Source organism: Balearica regulorum, chromosome 7, assembly GCF_011004875.1.
Source record: "Balearica regulorum gibbericeps isolate bBalReg1 chromosome 7, bBalReg1.pri, whole genome shotgun sequence".
NCBI classification, from domain to species: domain Eukaryota; kingdom Metazoa; phylum Chordata; class Aves; order Gruiformes; family Gruidae; genus Balearica; species Balearica regulorum.
Window position 1 is genome coordinate 10,049,820 of NC_046190.1, and position 16,592 is coordinate 10,066,411.

General features: G+C 44.2%; 1 long non-coding RNA gene across 1 annotated transcript in view; it reads right to left on the reverse strand.

Annotated features, from left to right (window-relative positions):
• LOC142602494 (uncharacterized) overlaps nucleotides 1–12,162 on the reverse strand; it is a 28,939-nt gene extending 16,777 nt beyond the window's left edge. Inside the window, exon 1 of the long non-coding RNA XR_012836241.1 lies at nucleotides 11,976–12,162. This is a non-coding gene — a long non-coding RNA (uncharacterized LOC142602494). The remainder of the gene's footprint in view (nucleotides 1–11,975) is intronic.
• Between the last annotated feature and the right edge of the window lie 4,430 nt (nucleotides 12,163–16,592).

Sequence of the window (16,592 nt, forward strand, 5' to 3'; positions counted from 1 at the left end):
CTTTGTGGTTTAAGTCTGATTTCCTATTAACCAATTAATAATGACTAAAAAAACCACTTAAATATTAGTATCAATGAAGTAATGTAATTGTTTATATATCTTTTTAATATCTTACATTCCCTCTTGGGCTTTTCAGAATCTTGTAGTTTCTGCCTCTATAACGGGTACTTTATTATTGTCCCTGGACTTTTTTTTTTTTTTTTTTTTTTTTTTTTTTTTGGTACAAATTGAGGGCTGTTTCATTTTTCACTCTTCTAAGGAAAATAAATTTTCCCTTAGGCATGGAAAACATGACAGGTGCCCAAATCCCATTGAAGTCTGTCTGCCTAATTATCCTCAGATTCCTTTGCAAAGCTTACTGTTAATGTTTATAACCTCCCTGTACTGGCACCCGTCACTGTATTTTTCTCATGATCTCAAAGCACTCTGCTAAATAAGGTTATAGCATTATTTTCCATTTTACATGCAAGGAAACAGAACAGAGACAAGACTTGAGAGGAAGAGATCCACCTTTCCTGCACCCAGTCCTGACTTCTGCTCAGCACTTGTGCCCATAGATTTCCTACCACTGCTTATCAAGGAGGCTTGTCTTCTGCAGATTCTCTTCCCTAATTTTTCAGCAGGGAATGCCTTTCCAAAACCTCTGTACCTGTTTGCTCAGGGTTAGGTTAAACAGAAACAGGCAGGGCTTTACAATCAATTAAATAGAGGGAGGAGGCTCTTGGGAGGAGGAAGTCCACGCGATGTTGAAGGGATCCAATGCTGGCTACCAAATGGTTGTGCACACTAGTAGAAATCTTTCTAAAAAAATCTTCCTAACTAGTCATACACTCTGCAAGCTGCAGGTGAAACAGGCCTGGAGAAGAGGTATGCTGATCCTCCAACGGTCTTAAATCAGGATGCTGAGTTGCGGGAGGAACATCCTTCTTTCACGTGCTACTTGGTGCTCTGTGTTTCTGGCAAGCCCAGTAGCTTGTGTTTGCTTCCCTGAACTGGCACACAGTAACATCCGACAGGCAAGCTAAAAAGTACTGGCTTTGCTTACCTTTAGGTAGCCCAAGTCCAAATGAAGTTACTAATACGTCATTTGTGGGAGAATTAGGAGAATAACCTACTAGAAATGTTTGTCAGGGCTTTTACACATTCCGGTAATCCAGTGAGTTTCCCTCCTCACTGCAGCATATTCTCGAAGCAATGGTGTCACCCAGAACAGAGGTGGGAACCTCTTGGCTTGACCCTCAGACATAATCCTACATTCCCCAGGCCATACTCTACCCTGACAAAGATAAAACGGAGGGAAGAATTTTTTCCTACAAACTTCAGGCTGTTTCTTACAGTTGTCTATTGTCTCAGGTTCTGACACAGAGTCCATTTTCCTACCCCCTCTTTCAGCCATGCAAATCAGGCAAAGCACAGCACACAATGAAACGTTAGCATCTTTTCAGATCAGCGGTTCTGAGCCCCCCTTGAGAAATCCATAAAGGCCCTCCCTGGAGTATTTAGCAGATAATGCTCCCTCTTTCCGCCTGCGGTGTTTTGAAAAATGTAGCCCATAAAATGTGTCTGACATTGTACAGCGAGCCCAGCTTCCCTGCGAACGCTGTGGCCTCCTCGGGATGAACACGGTTCCCATTGTTAGCCCTGACTTGCTGAATGCAGCGAGGCCAGATGAGATTTCTATGCCCTGCACAGCAATAGCACAGGACTTGGAAGGGAACTTCTCGAGGAAAGTATATTTGATCAGTCATAAAAACCTTCCTGGAGATACATGCTGAACTCTGTGTGTGTGTATTATAGCTGGCACTGTTAACAACACCTATTGCTAAGCTTGCACGATACTTTCTCATACAAGACCTGGTTTGGTTGCTTATAACCTACTTCATCAGACCTTAACAGTTTGGGCTGATTTTTTTTCCATGCAGAATAGTTGCTTCAGGAAGAATATATATTGGAAATTTCTGCCAAGACAGACTGGTCCTTTTTTAGAGTGAGTTTACAGGAAAATACATTATTTTTGCCCCTGTTAAATCTTACAAGGATTTTATTGAAAAACTCTTTTTTTTACCTCATTGCTTTGGTATTTGTAGGGAAGGTTTCTGTTCTAGAGATATGCCTTTTTCAATTTTGTTCTTAACCTTCTCTTCCTCCCCTCAATGCTTGGGCCAAATTGCAAGCGTATTAAAAAAGAGCGATCTCTTCAGACATGCTAGAGTTTGGCAAAGGATGTCTCAGAGGTTGGACAGGATTTTCCCTGTAAGTATATCAGCTGAGATGTTGCTACATGTGAAAGCAGAGACCTGGGAAGCACACAGTTCCCCTTTCTGCTGCCCAGGCAAGGACGGTGCCCAAAGGAGAGCTGGAGCGGTAGTTTGGGAAGAAACTGCGGTTTTCACTCACAGAAATCCTCCTCTGCTCCCTCTCTGAGATGGAGGACATCCATCTCAGGGGTTTAGCCACCCCTCCCAAACATCTCCCCCTCACCCATCCCCAGTTCTCAAACCGGAACACGCAGGAGTGTAAGATGAGCTCACAAGGGTCAGGGCTAGCCTTTGTTTCACCTCTCATCCATTACTTCACTTCCCCCATATCTCAAGTCCATAACCTTTATCAGCAGCGGAACGAATCGCATGAGAAAGTTCAGGGGATGGCAGGAACATCTGGGCCACATACTGTACATGCCACTGTAAGTTAACCTCTCACGCGCTGTCGGATGCTGTGCGAAAGTATGTCAGGGACACAGCTGTGTGCAGGGCTTCACACGCACGCACAGCTCCAGCAGGCAGGAGCCACCTCGGGATGGAAGGAAAAAGAGAAAAGTGAGAGAAAAGAAAGAGGGAGAAGGGGATGGGAGACGTGAGATGGGAGGAAGGCAAAACAAGGCAAGACGTGATGAATTTTTTTGGTTAAGGGATGATGCATCGCAGCCGGTCAATGCAACGAATCCTCAGAGAAACCTCCCTTGCATACCCTGCGTGGGGTGCACCGGTGCTACTCCTCATGAACCAGATTTGGTTTAAATGGAGACAAAAGGGGCAAAATGCAGTGGGAAATGGGAAGGAGTGAAGGGAAGGTGCAAAGGGAGAGAGACTCTCAGAGCACTGAGTTTTTGCAGGCGCTCTCCGACCCACATAATCAGCAGGGCTCAAGCTGACAGCAGGGGATTTAAACACTTATAGGGGGGAGCTCAGCTGGGCGTCTCAAGGGAAAAAGGGTTGGGAAATACAGTTCTGTAGAAGAGACAGAGAGAGAGAAAAGAGCTGTTAAGCAGTGAGAGAGACATCTGCAGCATAGCTGTTCATCTTGGTGACTTTGCTCTAGAGCTGGCAACGAGAATGAATGAGCAAATGCCTTCAGCATCCCGAGTCTCTCGAGAAGAAGCAAAGAGAAGGGCCCAGGGAGAGAGCACGAGTCAGGCAGCTCGGGGCACCAGCAGCCCAAGTCCTGGGCTGATCTCTGGTACCAAAGATGCCGCCTTGCAGGAAAGGACCTCCCCAGCTCTGCAAACTGATTAAAGATACTGCCCACAGGACAGTGTCCCTGCTTTAGTTTTCCGTGCCTATATGGGCCAACATATGACATACAGAGCCAGGAGGGATGCAGGGAGGTAAAAACCAGTGCACAGCTCCTTAGGAGGGACTCTGAAAGAAGGCCACTCGTGAAATGGTGTACCACTACGGTTTATCACTGGGATGAGAAATGGTCCATCTTCCAGCCAGCCAGCTGGCTACCAGGAGATGAGAGGATGTTCAGTGGCAGAGCTCCATCATAAAATTGTCATGTGAATTTTGACAGTTAAGTGATTGTTTATTTCAAGATGGGATTAATGACCTAATTGATAAATAGGCCTGCAGATGTGTTCTGAGCAAATGGACATGTCTACAAGGAAGAAAAAATATTTGCAGAACGTCTGAAAACTGCTTCTCTCCTGAAACTACACCCTGGCTGAAGTGAACTGCCCGTTCTCTCAGCAGTAACAGCAATGGGAGACGTTCATCCTGCTCCTGCTCTGCCCACTGCCGTTTACGTACTATTCAGTATCCTCCACATTTTAATGTCTTCTGGAATCACTTCCTTTGCAAAAATCTATGGGGTTGAAGAACAGGTAAAGGATGGAGATGACAATCTTAGGATATTTTTCAAACAACTTTTTATTTCAAAAAGGCTTTGGGTCTTATGGAGCCCCAAGTCTTCCAAAACTGCGTATCACTTAAAACATATTAAAAGATATTTAGAAATTTTATTATCCCTTTAAACATGTCTTTAAAAATATATGCCTTCACAAGAATACATGTTTATGTATGGTATTCAGGATCCACTATGCAAGTGGATCCAGGTATAGGATTTTTCTGGCATTTCTGTAACAGTATTGTATAACTCATATATGCTCTAAATGCAAACTTTGCAACAGCACTAGACAAAGACAGCATCAGAAGAATTTACCCATACACATGCACATACACAATTAATTTCCTGCTTGCAAAGCAAATGAGTGCTTTATTACTTGTCCTTTCTGCAGCTCAAATGACTCCACAATGCTCATTAAAACTGACTTTTTCTACCTAGGGTGTTTTAAAGCAACAAAATGAAAGTGCATAGTGACTGCAGCCTGTTAGAGGAGAACTGCAGCAGCATTTGGAAACAGGAGCTGAGATAGGCAGGAGACTTAGAGTGCACAGGCAGGCTGGGGCATCCCAAAGTGTTTCCAGTCCTGCCATGTTTTCAGGGAGTACCGGAGCCCGCGGTCGGTGGGAGGCTTGTCTCTGCCCTTGCTGGGCTTGGGCCAGGCAGCAGTTTGCTTTCTATGAAGGGGTGTGTGGCTCACCCCCGGGGCTTGCTGAACACCCTGTAAATGTGATCTGTAGTGCTGCTGGTTTATTCTAAGCACACGTCTTTAAAGACACATTTACAAAGTACAAATTTGCCTAAATATTCTTGCAAACAGGACTTCCACCTGTCTAAAGCACCATGGATCAGGCCCCGGCACTCCTCCCTGCACCAGCTGTGACCTAATCCAGGCTTTGCTGACTGACTGCTGGGCTTAGTCACTCGCTACTACTGTAATGTGTTTTGCCTGTTAGTGGGGTCAGCCAGTTTTCGTGCCACGAGATGGGAAGTAATCCATTTAACAAAAGCGACGCATTTTTATAGCTTCTGGAATCACTTCCTTTGCAAAAGTAACGGGGTGAAGGAGCAGGAGGGGACAGTCCTAAGACATTTTTCAAACAATGGACCTTTTCTTTCAACAGGGCGTTAGGAGTATATAGGACCCCAAATCTTCCAACACTATGTATGCCAAAATACATTTAAATATGTTGCATGCTAGTTAAGATTTATATTTTCTATTTGCTTATGTTGTTTGCAGGGGTGCCTGCTGATGCAATGTGAATGCCTCAGGTTTGTGCTCCATTCCCCACCAGGAGAGCCCCGAAAGGCATCACCATGGCCTTGGCACTTCAAGTCCCTGTGCAGTCCCTTTTCAAGGCCTAGGTTAGGTTAGGGTAATCATGTGGATTACCTCCTTGGCTTGAGAATTATTTTATATTATAATGATAGAGGCAATATCTCCCTTGGCCCCTGACAGTGATACAGGAGCCTGTTGGCAGCAAGGTCACCCCACTTTGGAGCAAATCTCCTGCTGCCCACCCTGCCGTTGCCGCATACACGGGTCGCTCTGAGCTGCTGTGAACCTTGCTGCAGACATGCACCAGTCCCTGCTGCAACCCCGCCGGTGGTGGCTGTGACAGGGGCTGGAGGGACCGGTCCTGAGCACCGGGAGCAGTGAGGGCATTCACTCCAACACAGGGTGACGGATAGCCTAACGCTTGGGATGGACACAATGTACAAGAGGTGGTAACAAAATGAAGCTCTCGTTAACTTCTGGACCCTCATAAATATTTCCACCCAACATAGGAAATAATCTGCAGAAGGTGAGGGGAAAATATTCCTACTGGTGTAAACCAGACCGTGCCCACCTAGGGCTTCGCTTGCCTATACCAAACCTGCACAAGGAGTTAGTAAGAGGCAGAGTGCGTTATGCCAAATGGTTTAAACCAGATTAAACACAGATTGCCCCACGAGGGATTGTCACTACAGCTTTTATGACTGACTTTAAAACCCCTTACTCTGAAACTGCATGATCTAGGGTAAGAGATTTGGAATAACGCACTCATTCTGGGATAGAGGAGCATGCACACAAGGAATTAATTCATCAGTAGTTAATCTGGACTGATGCCACGTGTAGGCAACTCCCCTTTCCGAGACTGTGACAAATATGGGGGAGAGGGGAGAAGAGGTTGTAAAGTATCTTTAGTTCCTTTTTCTCCTACTCCCTGTATTCTGCGGCAGCTCTATCCAGTCCTTCACGCGAGTGAAAGGGAGCTTTAATAACAGCTGTTTCCTCCCGTACCCAACGTGCTCTGCAAGACTGTAATTACATTGCCTGGCAATCTGGGGAGGAGGAGGAGGGCTAGTGTGGAGGTCTTGCAGAAAAAAACCCCTGCGGTGACTGGGGAGGTTGCAGGGCAGTCTTCGCAAGAGGCATGCTCAGGGGCCGATTTCTACTGCCAGAGTGCTCCAGGGAGAGCCCCGGTGTAACCCAGAGCTGCCTCTGATTTTCCAACCGGGTGGTAGTTTGTGGCATATTGCTTGAAATGGCCACTGAAGCCTGCGCCTGGCGAAGGAACAAGCCAGTTGTTAGAGGGAGAGTTTTTTCCAGTGTCTGAAGCATGCTGGGTTCATCTGCTCCTGGATGGTGGTGCTTGGGAGCCTGGTTTTATTCCTTCCCTGCCCTGCCTGCTTTGGAAGGGTCCCAGGAAGAATCAAAACTGCTGGTGTACAGGCAGCCGGCTCTATCTGTTTACAAGTCGAGGGGGGCTTTTGTGCAAAGCTACCTACCTCCCTGCAAGGGAAGTCTGCTCATACAATGGGAACCTAACAGAGTGCATCTGTTTTGTCTTAGTCTAAAGCATTCCTTTCTGGTGCTAACTGGGAACAATTTAGCTGGAATTTCCAATTGAAATGAGCTTTTTAACTTCTATATTGACGATTTAAGTTGTTCTCAGCCAGGGGATCTGCCATGTATTTTACAAATAGACCAAGCCAAATCATGATGTTTTTACAAGGTTTTACTCAGACCAAATCTATTTATTTTTCTAAAGTACCCTTCTTTTACTCAAATACAGATTTCAATGCAATGCCACAGAGGGTACCTGGTAACAGCCCATGTTGCAAGACTTGGGATTTCCTGCAACTTGAAGAGGTTGAGGAGGTGGGTAAAGGAATAGTCCTGGAAAATCGTGCTTGAGGAAATTGTTTAGGTGCATCTGCAGTGAAGTGCAACACAGCCTAAACAAAGAGCAGAACTTTTAGGGTCATTTATATAAGAACAACCAGAGTAAAGGTCCAGCCCCATGTCTGTCTCATGCTCTGGGAAAACATGCAAGTAACAGGGCAGGATTTCTCCTACGATTTCACCTTCCCCTGTAGGCTTTTCCAGCACTCACTGGCTGCGGCATGTCCACCCGAAGTATTGTCTACTAGCAACCCTGATCCTTCCCTCCATGCCTTCATCTAATCCCCTTTTCTCATCCATCTCCCCTCCCCGCACCCTGCAGCAGTGAGCTGGGTCCTCAATTTAAATACCTGCACAGGCTGCAAAGATGCCCATAAGTTCAATAAACTTCCTGGAAGTTGAGCAAGGCAGTAAGGCTTTGCAGATGGGTGGCTACGAATACGAGCCAATTTGTACATGACAGACAAGGAATGGACACAGCAAAAGGAAGCCACGCTGGTGGCCAGAGCACAGCAGAGTTACAATTGAACCCAGATCACCTAAACTCCATCCCAGGCTTAAAGTAATCTGTGATGCATCGGTCTGGGTAAAAAAGGGATACAGCGGTCTTGTAAGAATAAATATGTCAAAGGATTGGAGGTGCGTGGGGACAAGTAACTTAGAAAAATAATACAAGGTTAGAAGAAAAGATAAAAGCCCCTGTGCAGGAGAGGAGCAAGGGGAGAAAATGGACTGCAGAGGCAAGAGGAGTAAAGAGAAGAGGGGAAGGAGGCCTTCCATTAAGTGATTCAGAAAGTTTTGGAGGCCCCTCATGACACCAAGTCTGCAGGTGCAAGGCTGGGCTCCCTCCCTGAGCAGGACCTGATGACACTCTGAAAAGTCTCTGCTTGTTCATTAAGGATCCCCGTGTCCAGAGCTTGGTAAAGCTGTTCATCCAGACCAGAGAAACCAAATGGTTTGAATGGCTTCCTTCTCCCTGCTCTGCAACGCTTCTCTGGTCCTGTGTACCTTACTTTATTTTTCTCCTTGCTTTAATGTTGTTTTTGTTACAGCGGGAACACGGTGGCTGCTCTGCTGCCGCCTGCCCTGTCTTCAGAGCAGATTGTTTGCAATTGGGATCTCTACTTAAAACTGGTGGGCCCAAAGGGTTCCATTCCCCCCAAGTCTTGCACCAGGACCTCGCTCCAATGAATTCTGCAGCTGTGCCAGAAAGTCCCAGGCTCCTGCCTAATTCACTACCCACATGTGCAGGGAGAAGAAAAAAAAAAACCAACCACTTCCCCTTGCCAAAAAAATTAAATAAGTCATAGGCATCAATCACTGCCTAACATGCACATTTTTATTCTCAAACAGCTTCATTTAGAGTGTTTTAATATAGAACAGCCTGACAGAAACAATGCCTCCTAAATAGCTGTATGGGACTCTTTAGTCAATAGTACATACAGTAAATATTTATTATAACGTAACACAGGTTCTGTTTGTTTCTGTTTGTTTTTGCTTTTTATACTTTGCATTTGATGTGAGTGGGAGACACACCAAATATTGTAAATATTTATAAAGTATTCAGATTTGATATTATTTGCTCAGGTACAAATGGCTCCAGTTACTAGACTGTCACAAATGAGAAAACCACAAATACAGAGCAGCACTGAATGAAAACACAGTGGAAACATGACATAACCACATCTACGGACTGCAGTAAACATTCCTCACAAGAAGGAACTAAATAAAGGTGCAAATATCTTTTTAAAGAGCTGTTTTGGCAGATATTTTAGAGACATCAATTTAGTGACATGGTTTTTGTTCCCCACCTTCTAAGCATCACAAAAATATCTTAAGTCTAAACTTACGTGCAATTAGTTTTTGGCTATTTGGTTTTAAAGAAAACCTCAACACAGAGAGTGCAGATAGATGGATAAGATGAGGTGGGGCTCTTTTTTCAAGACACTCAGTCTTGCTTTGCAAAATAAACATCCCTTTAGATAAGTCTCCTGAAGTGTCGTGAATTTTGTTATTTGTTTAGGACAGACCATCAGGAGGGGCAGGGACCTGCTGTCATTCCCAATTCACTTGTGGAGGCACTACTAGATCTGTCCTACTAGTCAGCAGTATTTGGTTACCTTAGCAATTTACTCCATCTCTGGTGTCCGTAAATCTTTTTCCATTTCGGTTGACACCTCTTTAGCTTGGGGGTGAACCAGAGGATCTGGTACCAAGCTCTCTTGTGCGATGCCAGTTTGGCTGTGCCAGGAGATCCCCCCTCTGCCATCCCCTTGGGGCAAGCCCAGCATCGTTGCCTCCTGGCCTTACACCCTCTGCTCCACAGCACTGGTCTCCAAAGACTCTGACCCCAGGAAGCTGAGACCCGCGTCTGCCACCACGCAACAAGACACAGCAGGTTCTCGCAGGCGTTTGGCTGCCCCGGCTCGGCTGGGGGCATTCCCTCCCCCCCCCCCCCCCCCCCAACACAGCAGCACTGAAATCCAGCACTGCAGGACTGTTGTGGTCTTGGTTTCCCAATCCATCAGAATTATTTTTGTCCACAGTTTTCATCAACCACGATTCAGAAGGATTTTTCTAAGGCTGGTGGATGGGTTGGTTTGAGTTGTAACCAAGGATCAGAACTGCGGACAAAGTTTCAGGCTGGTTTGTGTTTTTTCCAGAGCTATTTGCCCAGTGCTACTTTCTCTTTTAAACTTGCTACAATCAATATTTTCTCCTCACCGATCACACTCGGTATATCATTTGTTTCCGTGGAATCACCCCTCTGGATAAAGCACGAAGAAGTAAATACTGGAGACAAACACAGAAAACATCTGGAATATGTTTTTCTCTCCAGCTGATTCATCATTTCAAAATGTACTTTAGGCTGAACTGGTAGCCCAAACAGGACTAGGTTTTGATCATTTTTTCCTCCTTTTTTGTTATTATTGTTTTTTTATAACAAAGGTCTCTTTTTTGCCTCACTAGAAACTCTCCTCTTGTTTTACTGTTTTCTCCATGATGTAGTAACAGCAACGTATTACTGGCACGGCCTGTAGTTCGAGGTCGTTGGCATTTCTTTTTTCAAATGTATCCCTTACAAGGTCCAAAAAAATAAGTTAATAACAGCATTAAAACCACCTGTGAACAGTCATTGAAATGCCACATTTAAATTAATGATAAGTAATCTACACCTTCCCAAAATCCTGACTGACGGGTGGGTTTGCTTTCTCCCCTTCCAAACTATGGGCTAGGTACTAAAAATAAAGTGAAATAACACTCAGGTGCTAAACAGATTATGACTCACAGCTGGAGGCAAAGAAATTGCAACTCTATCCCAATTACACTAATTTAATTGGGTGTTAAAAAATCCTGGGTTCCCAACAGTAGTAGCCAAGGCAAGGTTGTAGACATTTAGCAGGCAAGGGAGCCATCTCTAATTTTATTTTTTTTAAAGGTTTTTCTGGTGCTGGGAGAAATGCCTGCCCAGGCATGAGTTCTTTCATCTGAAATTAGTACTTAACAATAATGTTTCTCTAAGCAGCAGAGCAATGCCTTCACGTGGGAGGTGAACTGGCAGCCCCGTTTGACACCAGCATTGCTGCTGCCGCTGCTGGCAGAGGCTCCGTGCCAGGAGGGAGGGGGTCAGGTTACCCCCAGTTTGTCTCTTCTGCATCCCCAAGGCTAGAACCAAGCCCCAGTATGAAGAACAAAGACTTTTTTCCAGGCTTTGCCACCTTTGGGCATGGTGACATTGGCGCTTTCTCATCCTGCTCAGGCAATGAGGATGACAGCACTGGGCAGGGTCCCAGCACCCATGGGAGACGTGCTCACCCATGCTGGGGAGCACATGTGCTCAGCCCCAGACCATCCTATGAGAGCCTGCAGCAAGTGATGAGCCTTGTCACAGCCCCAACGGGGCCGTGAGGACCTTTAAACCCACCCAGCAAGCGGGCACTGTGCGGTGGTGTGGCCGGAGAGGGCAGCGTGTAACCCCGCTGGCCTGGGGAGTCGGGGAGCAGAGAGCTGAAGGCAGGATGTGCTTTCCTGCTGGGTGGAAGAAAAGGGAATTACTTCCTCTCCAGGAATACTCTCCTGAGGCTTTTTCCTTCCCCTTTGGTAAAGATTAAAGAAACATGGTCCACCTCCTGTGCAAGAGTTCCCATTCCTCCCCAGCCCTCCTCTCCCTCTCCTTCCGCTTGGCCTCCCAAAAGCAAAGAGATGCTGGCAAGAGGAGTCAGTAAGTAAACAGCAAAGGCTATAGCGAGGGGGACTGCGCTTTTGCCGAGCACCTGGAGCAAGGCTGTCAGAGGGATCAGCCGGGAGCCATGACAGCAACCCTCAAGGAGCCACCTCCTTGTCCAGCACCTCTCCTCGCTGAGCACCTCCGCGCTCGCAGAGCAGCCTGCCCGCGATGGAGCATCACCCAGGGAGCCCCCACAAGCATCATCTGCCTTGGGTTTGGAGGGGGGAGCGTGTTTAAGGGATTTCCTCTCAAAAAATAATAATCAAAAGTTATTCTGGCCTCACACATAATGGGTTTGGCACCAGGGGAGTGTGTTTCTCTTTCCCTTTGGTTCCTGCAGATTGAGGCTCCTTGTCGCCTGCAACAGCATGGCTGTGCCACTGCCTCGTAGCCGCAGTGTCCTTTTAAACAGTCTCCTCTCTGTGATCTGCGCATCGTAGGGAAGCCTTCATTCACCAGCTGAAGTTGCAGCCTGTGTTGTGACAATTTCCATTGTGCCAGATGCTTCTCCTTCAGTCTGGGGTTTAGATTCAGTGAAAGGTAACAACCCGAAATATGTTAATTCTTTTAGAATATAAATAGCAGCGATCAAACTTTCTGTATCACTATCTAAGGGGAATAAATAGCTTCAGGCCAAATATTTTAAAACCCCTGCAAATACGAATTACTTTAAGAAAAAAACCCAAACCGTGATACAGCTAATGCAGAGCTTCTGGTAACAGATGATTTATAAAGGGGCTGTCAATACAGAAACTGAATTATAGAAATAGAAGCTCTTGAAGACCTATGGATCCATCTCCCGACACCGCTGGCATGTCCCTCACGCTGGGTGCAAGCTCGGAGCGTCCCCACGCAACCTCCCGCGCTTGGAGCTCCCAGGCAGCTTTTTTTTTTTTTTCCCCTTTCGACCCTTATCGCTCACAATTTCCCCCTACTCATTTCTCTGAGATTTGGTTTACGGACCGCAGCCGAGGTCCATCACCCGAGGAGCCGCGGCCGGGGGAGCGCAGCCCGGGCCGGGAGCGGCGGTGCCGGGCTGGGCGACGGAAGGTGGCAGTGCAGTACAATGCAGCAGCCGCCGGCAGCGCTTCTGCAGAGCCGAGTGTGGCTATCTAGATAAAGTACCGCACTTATCATTTGTTTATAATTCCTGAGGTCTAGGCTAACAAGTTTAACCGTATATATATATATTAAAAAAAAGCGCCTTTTTTTCTTTCTTGCCTTTTTTTTTTTTTTTTTTTTAATGCGCAGATCAAGCTAAAATTAAGGGGAAAGCAGGGAAATCATTTAAGAAAACAACAGCGAGAAATACAAATATAGATGTGGTCTGTTTTATGCACGCACACAAAACCTAAACAAACAAGGAACCTTTTGTCGACGCGAGCTGAAAATGTAAGAATTCCAGCGTATTGTCATACTCGTTTGCGTATCTCTACACATGCGATATTTTTTCTGAACAACTATCCTAAAAATTATTTTAAAAATAGGAATAAAAATTTTCCATAGGCTACTTTCACATTGATGTATTCCTTCCACATTTGTCTTTATTTTCAAAGCTTGTTCTATTTTTTCCCCTAAATAGTATATTACAGCATCCTTATCTTTTCTTTCACGAATAAGGGACAGCACACATTCAGGGTAATGAAGAAAAACATTCTTGACTCCGTTTGCTTCCTACTGTGAGCCAATTAAATACACAACCCACCAGAAAGAGAACGATTTTTCATTAGTTTTTTAACTTCCTAAAACTAAAATAACTCCAGTGTTCAAAAAAATCCTTATCCTTCACCAAAAAAGAACAAATAAAATCCAGCTTTTGCTTTGTCTTAGGTTTACAGCATTCAATATTCACGAAATCTGCTTTACAAAAAAACCCGGGGGAAATTAACTTTCTAAACTTAAAAACATATATATGTATTATAATTATTTTCCCACATTTTCCATTATTTGATCTGTGAGATATCATGAGGATAATAATTTAGGGCCCGATCCCATTAGTCTTTCCTCAGAGAAATACTATTCTTCAACATATTATTTTTTTCCTGAGCCTGAGGTATTTACCAGGCTGAGTATTTCAGGGACAGAGGAGTTGGGGTCAGACTCAGCGTCCCCCGAGCACTGAGAGGTGCCCATTGACTTCGGGGGGGAGGGGGGGGACGGTCCCCCTGAGTCCGGCTGGGCATTACAAGCCGAGTCCTACACTCCTTCCTCAGGCAAGGCTCCCACCAGAGACACTGGGATTTCATTTACAGCATCCGTTGGGACTTTGACCTGAGAAAAGGGAACGGACCCTGACACGGGACCGCCGCAAATGCTGGAGTGAACGCTCACAGCTTCCCCGACCTGCCGCAGGAGCTTTAGTACTCAGTCAACCGGGAGCTGAATCCCAGTTCCTAAAAAATACACTGCACAGTTTAGCAATAAGATGCCCTCCAGAACATTTAAAAAATAAAAAGGGAAAGTATTAAACATAGCTTTTATAGTAAATTATAAGCTTACATAAAAATGCTTCATGGAACGGCAGGGGGGGGCGGAAAGAGAAGGGTCTTAAGTGTGGATGTTTCTCCAAAGCTTAAAGTAAGTCGCTTTTGCTTTAGAAATTGCACCCTCTTGGCTGGAGATGTTATTTGTTTTAGGCTTTCTTACACAGTTTCTTGGAAATGTACAGGCTGCAGAAGGGAGGAGAAAACATCAAGAAATATCATGAGTGTGTGCGGTGGGGGGGGAGGGAAGACTGACAATAAAATAGATCCCCCACAAAATGCATATTCTTCTATTTATGTATTTGATAATGAGACAGAAATGCCCTTGGCACTCCGTAAACAACAGCTCCATAACCAGGAGGGAAGGGCAGAATAATGCGTTGCTACGTTTCAGGTTATAAACTATTTCAAGCACTATTAACATGCCAGCCTTTTAGATTATTGGGGATTTTCATTTTATTTTAAACTAATGTTTACCATTCTTAAGTAATGTTGCTGTCTTACCTAATATCTGTTTTTGCAGGTTTACAGGAAGATTGTTCCTTGAGAAGCTCCTCTCCTACCAGAAGTTCTCTAGAAGAGAAGTGAGAGCTGATTTAAGTATAATATCCATAAGAAAAAAATTTAGCTTTGTATCAATAGAGCGAAATGTTTGTATAAAGGTATTTTACAACATAAGGCTAAATTTAGGGGTTATTCACCACGATGAGTTAGCAACACAATTCAGAGCTCCTTAACTTTCAGAAAAGGAGATAGGAAAAGTTCACATTCATAATAAAAATAGATTTTTATTTTGCTTTTAAAGCAGCTTTTGTGCATTTTAAAATATCATTCCCTCATGATAACAAAAAGTGTTTGTCTGTAGTGTTTGCAGTGTCAGATGGTATAACTCTATCGTATGATTTGAAATTAAACAATATAATTACCATTTGGCAACCGATATTTAAAGCTGAAGTAACTATTTCTTCAGACGTTATTTAGACTGCATTTAAAAACATGAACGAAAGCTATATTTTTCCTGTACATTCATTTCAAAACCTTGAAGCTGGAGTCTGTCTTTCTTTTTTTTAACCAAAAAGAAACCAAACTATTTCTGTTTAGGAAAAATGGGGTTATGGTCTCTTGAAAAACAAGGTTTTCTACAGCTGTGCAAGAATACTGCTGCACTGAGACAGTGTGTGGAGAGCTGCAGGAGAAGGTGGAATATCTTCAGTTGGATTTTAAAACCGAGTTTCGTCCTATGTTCTGATCACTGGATATGGAGATGAGAGCAGGGGACAACTGCTAACCACTGGGAATAAGCATTTCTTCAGTCATCCAATTCAGTGTGTTTAACAGGTTCTAAAATTGATGCCAAATACTATAAAAAAGACACTCACTTGTATTATATGATGCATATAGGCACCTGGTTTCTTTGAATGTGGCTCATTACCAAAATTTACCACTGCTTTATCTTGGTCCTCCTCTGTTTATTCCATTAATTTACCAAGTCATCATTATCTGTTAGTTACAACCAATTTTTTTCCAGGATTATGGATTTGTTGAATTTTACATATTTATTTTTAGCAGCCCATCACATCTCAGGGAAGAGAGATAAGCAGGATATGAAATTTCTCCTTGTAGCTGCAAGCCTTTTCTGAAGCTCAGACTACAGAAAACAAAGGCATTTTATTTCCACGAATCTAGTACAGACAAACTAGGAGTCAGAAAGGTATTTTACTTCAAAATATCTGCATGAATTTTGAAACTGGCTTTCAACCAGATGCATAGAAATGCCCATTCTTCTATTTTCTTGGTTAGTATTATGTTTAACTCATCAGGGTTTTTTTCTCTCTCTCTAATAAGAGATTATTTTTCTCATTCATTTCTAAGCAGTTTAATTTTGTTAAAATAAACGAGTACAAATTCTTCACTGCGGTGAGAGACCGAACTTTTTCTCCCCCTATTCTTGAGTCATGTCAATCTATAAAGCGTATCGATAAGCAGAGCAAAAGCCAGCAGAGACGGTCCCCGGCAGCAAAGGCAGCGCTCCCGACCCTGCCTCGCTCCGCAGTGCACACGCAGGCTCCATCCCCAGCACAACTCCCCAAACTCAAACCACATTACTTCCAAGGCTCATCTCACATAGTAATTTGGGATAGACAAACACTGCTAAAAACATCTCATTAAGGGCTGAGAGGGAAACAATTTTTATAGGGGGTACAAAAACAGACATAAAGGGACATTCTTACAATTCTTCTAGATGCTTGAAGACTGAGACATTTTTGTTTTATTTTGTTAACCTTTTCTCCAACGTTCAGAATTTTCCAGCCCAAGCAAACAATTTTATTTCTATTTTATATTTTTACTGCCTCATTGTGCCTATAAATGTTGAGTTGCACAGATTTCATAATAGTAAAAATATCAGCCAGAGACATCAGCACTGTGGAAGTTTTACAAAATTCTTTTAATAATGAATTAAAATCTTGTGATGCAGACATTAGAATCAAGCAAGTTAAATTATGTCAAACAATGTCACTTGCATGCTAACTTACCTAATGGGAAAGACTTAGTGCCCTCTCACTAAAAAGATCTCAGCTCAAGAAACTTC